We start from the raw sequence: 10,016 nt of genomic DNA on the forward strand, positions 1-10,016 counted from the left end.
TACTTCCTTTGTCTGCTAAATTGTCATTCAAATTCCTTCAGTAAACAATTTGTATTCATTGTGAAAAGGAACGATTTTCAAGTGAAGCATTTCAAGGAAAAAAGCGTACTTATTTCTCGTTAAAATTAATGTGTTTATACAAAATTGATTTGTATTTCTCGTTAAGTTGATTTTTAAATTGATTGAATTTTTAGCCATGATAAATTTAGCAACGAAAAATACAAAGTTGATTTGTATTTCTCGTTAAGTTGATGGTTAAATTGATTGAATTTTTAGATTCCCCTCCCCCCTACATAGGACCAGATGTAACCCTAGGCTACAGACTAAAAGTTTGCTGAACGTGAGGCTTTGTCTCTAGGCTGTCCAATTTATTATGCATATTTCTCAAAAAAGTTGCCTCTTATTAACAATGTAGCCTAAATCAGCAAGAACTGCCAAAATTCTAGTTTAGCTACTTTTTTGCTATCCTGAAAAGGGGCTAGGTTGTGAAAATGAGACTTTCAGAGACGGATCTACCGACTAAACTATGTTCTAGGAAGGTATTTTGAAGCACCTACTAGGCTTATTTATTTATTTATAATTTATTCATTTATTAAACTATCATCATTCACATAACGTGATAAGACAAAGTAGAGGAAAAACACACACACACAAAATCAAAAGAAAAGCACAAAAAGAAGAAGAAACTGATTACTGTACTAACTCTTTTCATAACAACGGCATTTACGGATAAAGGTAAACCATGAATCAGCAACAAATTCAAAAACCACTGCATATAAGGTCATGACACAGACATATATTGGTTAATAGTTTCCAAAAGGGTGAAATATACAGAATGTGAAGGAGAGCCATTACATTGAAAAGGACAGCTAGCAAATGCTGGTTGAATCTGCACTTGGAGGAAATTATTGATGCATAAGAGGTGGAAATTGGGCGGGCTAGATGCTCAATAAGGAGGTACCGGGTATGGCGTATAGATGAATCTATAGGGAGATCGACTGGGCGAACCGAAGAATTCCCAAATTTGACTGAATTTAGTAGATCGCTCTTCCTGTTAAAAAGGACTAATTCCGACTTGGCAGAATTGAAATGTAGACCAAGCTTAAGGAATTCTGCTTGGAGGATAGAAAAAACATCACTGACTCGTTACAGGGTGCCACTAAGATTCAGAACATCGTCAGCATAACAAATTAGTGACAGATGCCTTGATGATCAAATTAATGAGGAGGAAAATAGATCCTGAGCGTCAAGGACGTAGTTATTAAATAGATCAGGTGAAAAAACTGCTGCTTGGCGCTCATTTTTTAAAACCGGAATAAGCTTTTTTGAGCAGCTGGAGGCATATTCTTATCGGACGGTAATCTTAGTCAAAAACGCTGTTGAGGATACATGTCCTGAAGTGTGAGAATAACTGCAGGACTTAGCCCTTTCTTGGCTGCTTTCAGAAACATTGTAGGGTGTATTAACGAGTCAAATTTATCACCCTTTAATGAAATAAGTGTAAATGAGTGTACTTACATCCAAGTGAAATTCTGTATTCTCAATTGGTTACCCCATTGTGGCATAGATTTCGAATTCTTGGCCTGGAATCAAGGCACTTTTTGCATCACTAAAATTCTCTGGCAATGTAATGTTAAAAAATTTTTTAAAAAGCACTTGAAACCTTTCTCTTTAATTTTCCTTGAAAAACCTTTTTTTCAGAATTGTCTTGTTTATCCATTTGAAGAATGCTTCTAAGATTAAATATTGCATATAAAGCTGACAATTTAAGCAAATCGTAAAGGATTAAAATAAGATGTATTTTTAAACCGTTTGTTTCATGAAAAACTAAAATTTGATTTCTATTTAAGGAAAATTCTGAGCAATGCCTTCCTTCCCCCAAAAAAAGGCGAAGACGTGCGATGGTGATGCAACCACCTCCGCCCTACAAAGTGAAAAACTAGCTATTCTGCTGTCCAAAATTTGGGAAAATGTGGCCACTTCTGCTCTACAAGGGCATCGTGAGGGTCCTTCACAAGTTAGTCGCAGCATGCAAGATGGAGTTGCCGGCCCTTGCGTAAGTAAAGTAACTGACACTCTTAGATATTTTTTGTAAAACGTAATGTTTTAGGCATTGGAAAATAACAAGGATGTTGGGAAACTTGTTCGCTACCCCTGGAGGGAGGTTTGATGGTATTGCCCATCCTAAGAAATAGGTTTCTTTTCAGCTTAATACTGGGGAAAATACTAGGACCCGCTCAATAGTTTTCAAGGGCTTTGAGGAGCCCCTAGCCTCCAAAGAAATAGTTAAAATAACAATTTTTTTCCTTAATAAAGGGAAAATAGCTAGGATATTCCTGGTTCGAAGAAACGTATTCTTATAGCGACTAACTCTACGTTTTTGAAAATAAGATATTTTTATATTCACCTAGAGATATGTTATCTTGGGTGTGCTTTCCGGGGATATTTTTCCAGCTTTCTGGGGACATTTTTCCTGCTTTTTGGGGGTAACTCGAAATTGTGTCCCTTGTTGTTGTTTTTTAAAGAAAGCCTAATTACATGAACAGTATTTTAGTAGCGTTTTATTGTTAAAAGGGGGGCCATGTCTCTGCTTCTAAGAAAATGACATGAGGATCCTAGTCCCCTTATTAATAGCATATTCTTTTTCACCCTAATGCATATTCTTTTTTCAGGGTAATAATATATTTTCTTTCAGGATATTATCATAAATGTGTCAACAGAATACCAATTTTTATTCTTTTTCCAAATTCCTGGAAACAATTTTAATCAATTAATTGATGATCTTCTGACTGATTTTTATAGCATAGGAGATACACTAGAGGGCACTAAAACTCCCTCCGTAAGTTTTTTAAGACTCATAATTTCAATGGGGGAACTTTGTAATAACTGAAGCGTAAGGGGGAAACTTACCCCCAATGTATGGGATAATTTTTGGCTCTTAAATTCTTAGCTGATAGTGTGGATTTTCCATATTCAAAATGTCACTTTGGCCCCATTTAAATACTTTCTAACCATTAAACCTTTAGTTGCTAGAGGATCCTCAACATATCTGAACAATCAATTTGGCTTCATTTATGGAACATTTTCTGGTCATTTCACCTTTAGTTGGTAGAAGACCCTCAACATATCCGAAACGTCACTTTGCCCTCTCAAGAAATTTTCAGATTAATAATGTATTCTCATTTCAGCCTAATATAAATTCTATTTCTGGATGAAGTCAAAAGTGTTTCAATGGGTTAATAAGCTCTTACTATTTTTTCTAGGTCCACATACCGACCTTACCATTATCTTAAGAGGCCTATATTGAGAATATATTGTGTCCACCGAGCCAATTTCGCAACAATTTATATACGAGCCGAGGAGAGTGAACCTGAGGGGGGTTTTAGTGTAGGGATGGACCCAAATATTATAGCTCCCTCCAACTTTGGTTTAGATGCCTTTGTGCGGGATTTCGGCCTCGACAAAGAATATGAACTGGCTGAACAACTACCACTAGCGAGGCCGAGAAAGTCTCACCCCACAAAGTGACAGTAATGAGAGGGAGGCAGGGCAAAGTGGAGAAGGTTCATCCCCTATATTACCAGAGTTTTATTTAGCTGATTCTGCCTTGCGCATTTTTATGTCCTCAGAGCTGGGTTTGGGGACCCCTTAAATACTATAAAAAGTGGTAGTATTCATGCGGATCCAATTGACATAGCCTACTTCTATGTGGACAAGGCTCGGGCCCATCTTGAAAAACAGATTCGGGAGGCGGGAGGTAGGGATAGCGTAAAAGCATCCATCGCTAAAAAAATCTTAATGAGAAGTCTGGTGAGGTATATTCACAAAAGCTACAGACGGAGATGCAGACAGTTCCTCGGGACTTACCCAATTTTGAGGGTGTTTTCTCAGAGTGGATGGGAATTATTTTTAATAGGGTGGAAAATTGCAATAGGATGGGAAGCGGTTCAGTGGTTTTATTTATTGAAAATTAAGAACTTAATGTTAAGAACTTTCAAAAGGAATTTGCCTTAAGAGGCGGGAGGGGGAAGAATAAAATTTAAAAATATAATTCAGATTTAAAGAGTTGCCAAGGTGTACAACAGATTTGTTTTGAGACGGGCCTAGAGTGCTTCACGTATGTATTCCTTATTTCAGTCCATAAACCGTTGCAAAAGGATGCTAGTTAGACACCTTTTGACGATTTGTCAGTTCATGAGGATGGGCATGGGCCAGAGTTTCCTAAAGTAGATTTTAACTATTTAAAGGGGCAACATCCCGTAACACTCAAGGGTACGGACATTTTTGAGAGGGCTAATGTACATTTAAAGATTGGTGTGTAAGTGTTACAGTACAATAAAGAATATAAAGAAGGTAAACTTAAAGACAAAAAGGAGTAATATACCCAGTGAGGGCTCCGTCTATTGAATCGGCGAAACACTGGATATGGCTTCTTCACGAGCCTGCCAGTGAACCTGATCAATTGACAATTTTTTTACCTATTCCACAATAAAGATTAGAAAAATCTAATCCTCGAAAAAGGAAGCGAGTATAAGATTTATCAGCCAAAAGCTTTGGTTTTCATGCACTGTTATATTTTTCGATGTCGCAGGTATACTTACTGTGAATTTCATATCATTTCCGGTGATAATCCTTGATTGAATGACTTTCTAGTTGGAATTACCCTTTCATACCTGTATAATCTCAATTTCAATGCCCTAACATTAAAATGCTTTGAAAATGTTTGTAAATTTGTTTATTATAAAACTTGTATGTACCAAAACTCATTGTACTTTAGATTTCTTCTTCCGCGTATAGGTAACTGTCGAAAGCGATAAGTGGCGACAGCTTGTCGGGATTCAACTTGTATTCATTATGAGTTATATTGCTTTGGAAATTGAGATATTAAGGGATGGTGGAAATGATTTCAAACCGCTCGGTCCGTACACAACGGCTTTTATAAGAAGTTCAAGTGCCATAAAATCATGGAAAATTCTCCACATAAATTTGAAATGTTTGGACTTTCATCTTTTGTAAAGTAAACGGAATTCCACTCTACAACTTATCCTTTGATAAATTGTACAGGACTCTATATGAATTGACAATTCAATCCTTAGATCGAGAGACACAACTATTTGAAAATAGTATAACCGATGAAATGTTTGGGAAAACCCATGGTATCTTGATATTGGCTTTGTCCGTTACTCAAGATTGTCTGAATATTGCCTGAATGGAAACAGTATGTTTAGATTGTACCTTTGCTGAACTGTTGGAGGAGAGTATAGAATTAACCTCGCTAAATCAGTTTGAAACCTATTGGGAAATTATCCCTGATCGTAGCGTTTTATTAGATCAGGAACACAAGTCAAATAATCGATGTATTCAATTTGGATCCCTATATGTTAAAATACAAATTCTATTCCATACCCTTGGAATTTTTCGCCCATATTCAAAGGGTTTACGATACCCTTACCATCGTTAATAGCACTCCATCAACTGTAAAGACAAAACATTGGCTATGCATCTTTCAAACAGCGAAGATATTGAATTTTTCGATCCTCTTAGCCTAATGTATGCATTCTAGACGCCTCACATCCAAAAAATTTTTGAGCAAAGTAAAAAGTATATTATTCAAAATTGAAAGCAAGTACAAGATTATTAACCAAAGCTGTGGTTTTCATGCACTATTAAAAAAAATTTCAATGTTGCAGATATACTCACAGTGAATTTCTTAGAATTTATGGTGACAATCATCAATTGAACAATTTCCTAGTTGAAAGTACCCTTTCCTACCTGTAAAATATAAATTTCAGGGTCTTAAGGGTAAAATGGCTCAAAAATGTTTGTGAATTTGTTTAGTAATAAAACTTTTCTGTACAAAAAAGCCACCATTCTATAGAATTCCTCTTCCACATATAGGTAAACATCGGAAATGATAAGTGGTGACAGCTTGTCAGGTTTCAGGTTGTACTCATCTTAAAAATTTAGAACTTAATGTTAAGAAATTTCAAAAGGAATTTGCCTTAAGAGGCGGGAGGGGGAAGAATAAAATTTTAAAATATAATTCAGATTTAAAGAGTTGCCAAGGTGTACAACAGATTTGTTTTGAGACGGGCCGGCCTAGAGTGCTTCACGTGTGTATTCCTTATTTCAGTCCATGAACCGTTGCAAAAGGATGCTAGTTAGACACCTTTGAACGATTTGTCAGTTCATGGGGGTGGGCATGGGCCAGAGTTTCCTAAAGTGGATTTTAACTGTTTAAAGGGGCAGTATCCCGTAACACTCAAGGGTACGGACATTTTTGAGAGGGCTAATGTACATTTAAAGATTGGTGTGTAAGTGTTACAGTACAATAAAGAATATAAAGAGGGTAAACTTAAAGATAAAAAGGAGTAATATACCCAGTGAGGGCTCCGTCTATTGAATCGGCGAAACACTGGATATGGCTTCTTTACGAGCCTGCCAGTGAACCTGATCAATTGACAATTTTTTTTACCTATTCCACAATAAGTAGGATTTTAAGTGAAGGGAAAGGTTACGCTTAACGTCATTATTGTCCACTGTGTCTATCAGCCATCCAAACAAAATTAAAATTAAAACATCACTTGAGGTACTGTAAGCGTCATGGGTACCAGTCTGAGGAGACGGTTTTGGGTGACAATGCTATCTTGCGTTTCAAGAATTTTCAAAATTCGCTCTTGTAAAGCGAAAAGGTGACTTTAGATTTCGGAGCCAAACTCAAGGATTTATACGATCCATCAAACTCGAATCGTGGTAAAGAGCGTGAAGTCATCGCAATCTCTCATGCCCATGCGCAAAGAGGTTCAATTAATACCCTGTAATTGGTAGAGGTATTTGAGACATTGGGTGGGGAAGATTGTTTAGGCGCAGTTATGATTGCACTTATTAAAACTGCCAATAAGTCAATTTCACGGCTGCGCAATGTCAACTCTCCAATGATTCTATCACCAGAAGACGAGTTGGCAATTAAAAATAAAGAAATGTGTTGGGTATGTGAGGGGAAATTTGTTGAAGGTAGTGGGGAAACGCCAGTCCACGACCATTATCATTTAAACAATCCTATTTTATCGGGGGGAGTAACTTTCGTGAACTGGCATATAAATCTTGTAAGTCAATCGTTGAGCAGCAATACGTTCTATTGGTTTACATGCAAAATTCTAACTATGATTTGAAATTCATATTATCAGCGCTGGCACGTTTGCAGAAAGGTTAACGTGTAGATGGCGCATGAGTAGATGAATCTTTTTTATATGACATCATACCCAAATCATCTCAGAAGTTGCTGCTCTTGAAATTTAATGGAAAACAGTTGAAAATATTACGTACTTGAATAAGATCCGTTTTTAGATGCATATAGTTTTTCTCCCAATCTGAAAGTCAATTGTTTCAAGTACAAAAAAGCGACGATTTTGATAATTACCCCTCCTTAACAAGCACTTTCCAGATGATGAATTTCATAATTAGTTGACTAGAAAGGGCATATACCCTTATGAGTACTACAACTCCACCTCGAGGCTACGTGAGGAGGAAGTGCCGCACGTCAAGGTGTTTTATAATTCAGTTCACGATCGTCAATGCAACACTGCCGACTATGAATTTGCTAAAAATAAGTTTGTGGGACAATTTAAGGTATAAAAATGGGGAGGATTACTTTAAAATATACCTGGCAAATGATGTATTGACGTTTGTTTGATATTGTCTGTCAAACACGGATAAAATTTACGAGGAATTTGGGTTGGATTTGGGGTATTCTTTTTCAACTCCTCATTCTGGTGATGGATTTCAATCTTACTTCGTCTGGTGATGGATTTAATTCTAAAAATCATTAAAACGAAAATAGGTCTGATCACCGACGTTGATCAGCACTTATCTTTAGAGAGGTTGATGAGGGGAGTGTATGTTTTTCACGGGAATCGTATCCTGGAAACTCAACCGACTGGATAACGCACCGGTGTACTGTCGAATTTGGTTTTTCTGGGTGTGAACTCCCTTTATCCGTCACCAGTGTCTCAATACTCTTTGCCGTGTGGTTAATTAAAATTTATTGGATAATCCTTGTGATCCAACTTTCCCTAACATTTCCACTGTTGAGGAGAATGGACAACAAGGATTGTTTTTCAAGATTGATGGTGAAATATCAACGGAACTGTATGACCCGGTAAAGGATTTTATTTTCCCTTGCCTAAACAGCTTACTCTCTAGGGACTCATTGAGTCTGCATAATATTTCTTCGGTAGAGGATGGGGGTATGCACTGAACACATTCAAAACAAAAGCTTATTGTCGACCTTCATCCAAACGGAATATCGTTGTAGATCACGCTCTTTTGCGGTGGATGCTGGCCAACGGTTTCTAGGTCAAAAAGATGTATAGAGCCGTCCGATTTGATCAGAAGCCATATATGAAGACGTTTACTGACACCTTTTCAGTAAACGCTCTGAGGCAAAACGAAGGTTGAAAAGGTATTTTTTAACTTATTTTAAGTTCAAAATTTAAACTTAAAATTAATATCATTCGACAGTTAGCCTTCGGTAAGATGTGAGAGAGTGTGTTCTATATGATTTGTTGTGATATTGTAACCAATTCAAAAGAATAAGTCCAAATCATTGCCGATCTGAATTTCAGATCGTTCACGATCATAAACTCCAATATGGTCGTTTTGCGAAGAAACAATTAAATTTAGTTAAAAAAATATTGCTGCTGGTATCGCAATTTTAGGAATTTCCAAGAAGCTCATGTTAAAATTGTATTACAATGTTTTTAAGCTCCAATGGCTGGGGCAGGGAAAAGTTCAAGTGTATTATTGAAACACTGATTCACTCCTGTTAAAAGTTAAAACAGAAAATTTGTTAGGCGCTGTGGAAAATGGTGAGCATATTAGCTCTCAAATGGACTAGACAAACTGGCCGGAGCTAGTAAAGTGCCAGGCCCTAAATATATTGTTATTTTTAAATCCAAGACAGGGAGCAACTTGATATCCAATGATGTGCATGCAGGTCCAAAGGTGTACTGTGTGCAAACGCGCAATGAGGATATTTAAAAGTCTGCAAAGGGATGCCTTTACACTATGTACAGAAAATTTTGACATGAGTGTTTATAGAAACTGTGTAGACACTAATTTAATTCAACAAGTGATGATCATGGTTGTTCGCTCTTTAAAATACAAAAAAAAAATACACAGTAATAGTTGAGAAAAATGCCATGTCAGCCATATCCGACAAAGTCTATGTGCGCGCGGAAAGTGTCAGAGTACTACCAAACGGCAACTATCCTACTTTTATTATTTTATTTATTTATTTATTCAAAAAGAAAAGAAAACACAGCAGTGTGTTTTATAGTGTATTTTATAGGTAATATTTTATTATTTGCGCAAGACGGAATAGTTGTTTTAAAAACTGCTTAATATTATACTTTAAATTTACAAGCACCTCGCAGCCGACACTTGCCCACTGCAGCAGGCGCCGTGTCTTTCGGCCATCGCAACGGCCCACGTCTTGCAACTACCCTCTTCCCGGGGAGAGGCAACATCAAGCACTTTTTTCAATGTTTAAGTGTTTTGAAATGTCCAAGTGTTTTCAGATGTCCAAGTGTTTTTTTAATATTATTGATCATTGCCTATGTAAATATGTTTAAGGGTCTATTTTATGTAAATATGTTTCAAGAGTATGTGGTGCAGTTATTTATATATTAAAGCAAACATGTATAATTTATTTTTGTCTTTTTGGTATTTATTCAGCAGATTGAGGTTAGGTTAGTCGTATTTCAATGTCTTGCAAAAACACTTTTAACAAAAATAATTCTAAAGAGTAATAGAAAATTAGAAATTCCAAGACATATGTGTAATTACTATAGTGTGTGGCAAGAGTTCTATGATATGTAAAGACAGTTGCGCCAGACGTAAAATTCATAAGCAAGATCGTTCACTCGTACATGCCTTAGCTTGCAAAAACAAAGAAAAGGATTTTAAAAGAAAACGGCTTGTTCAAGCAGGTGGTAGCTTCTCTGCATCGTTACTGC

At 36.6% G+C, this 10,016-nt stretch overlaps 1 long non-coding RNA gene across 1 annotated transcript; it reads left to right on the forward strand.

Annotated features, from left to right (window-relative positions):
* The first annotated feature begins 14 nt into the window (after nucleotides 1-14).
* Nucleotides 15-9,709, forward strand: LOC136029289 (uncharacterized). Its single transcript, XR_010618009.1, has 3 exons — nucleotides 15-105; nucleotides 1,851-2,056; nucleotides 9,425-9,709. It is a non-coding gene; the product is annotated as an uncharacterized LOC136029289 (long non-coding RNA).
* The last annotated feature ends 307 nt before the right edge of the window (nucleotides 9,710-10,016 follow it).

This window comes from Artemia franciscana, chromosome 7 (genome assembly GCF_032884065.1).
Source record: "Artemia franciscana chromosome 7, ASM3288406v1, whole genome shotgun sequence".
NCBI classification, from domain to species: Eukaryota; Metazoa; Arthropoda; class Branchiopoda; order Anostraca; family Artemiidae; genus Artemia; species Artemia franciscana.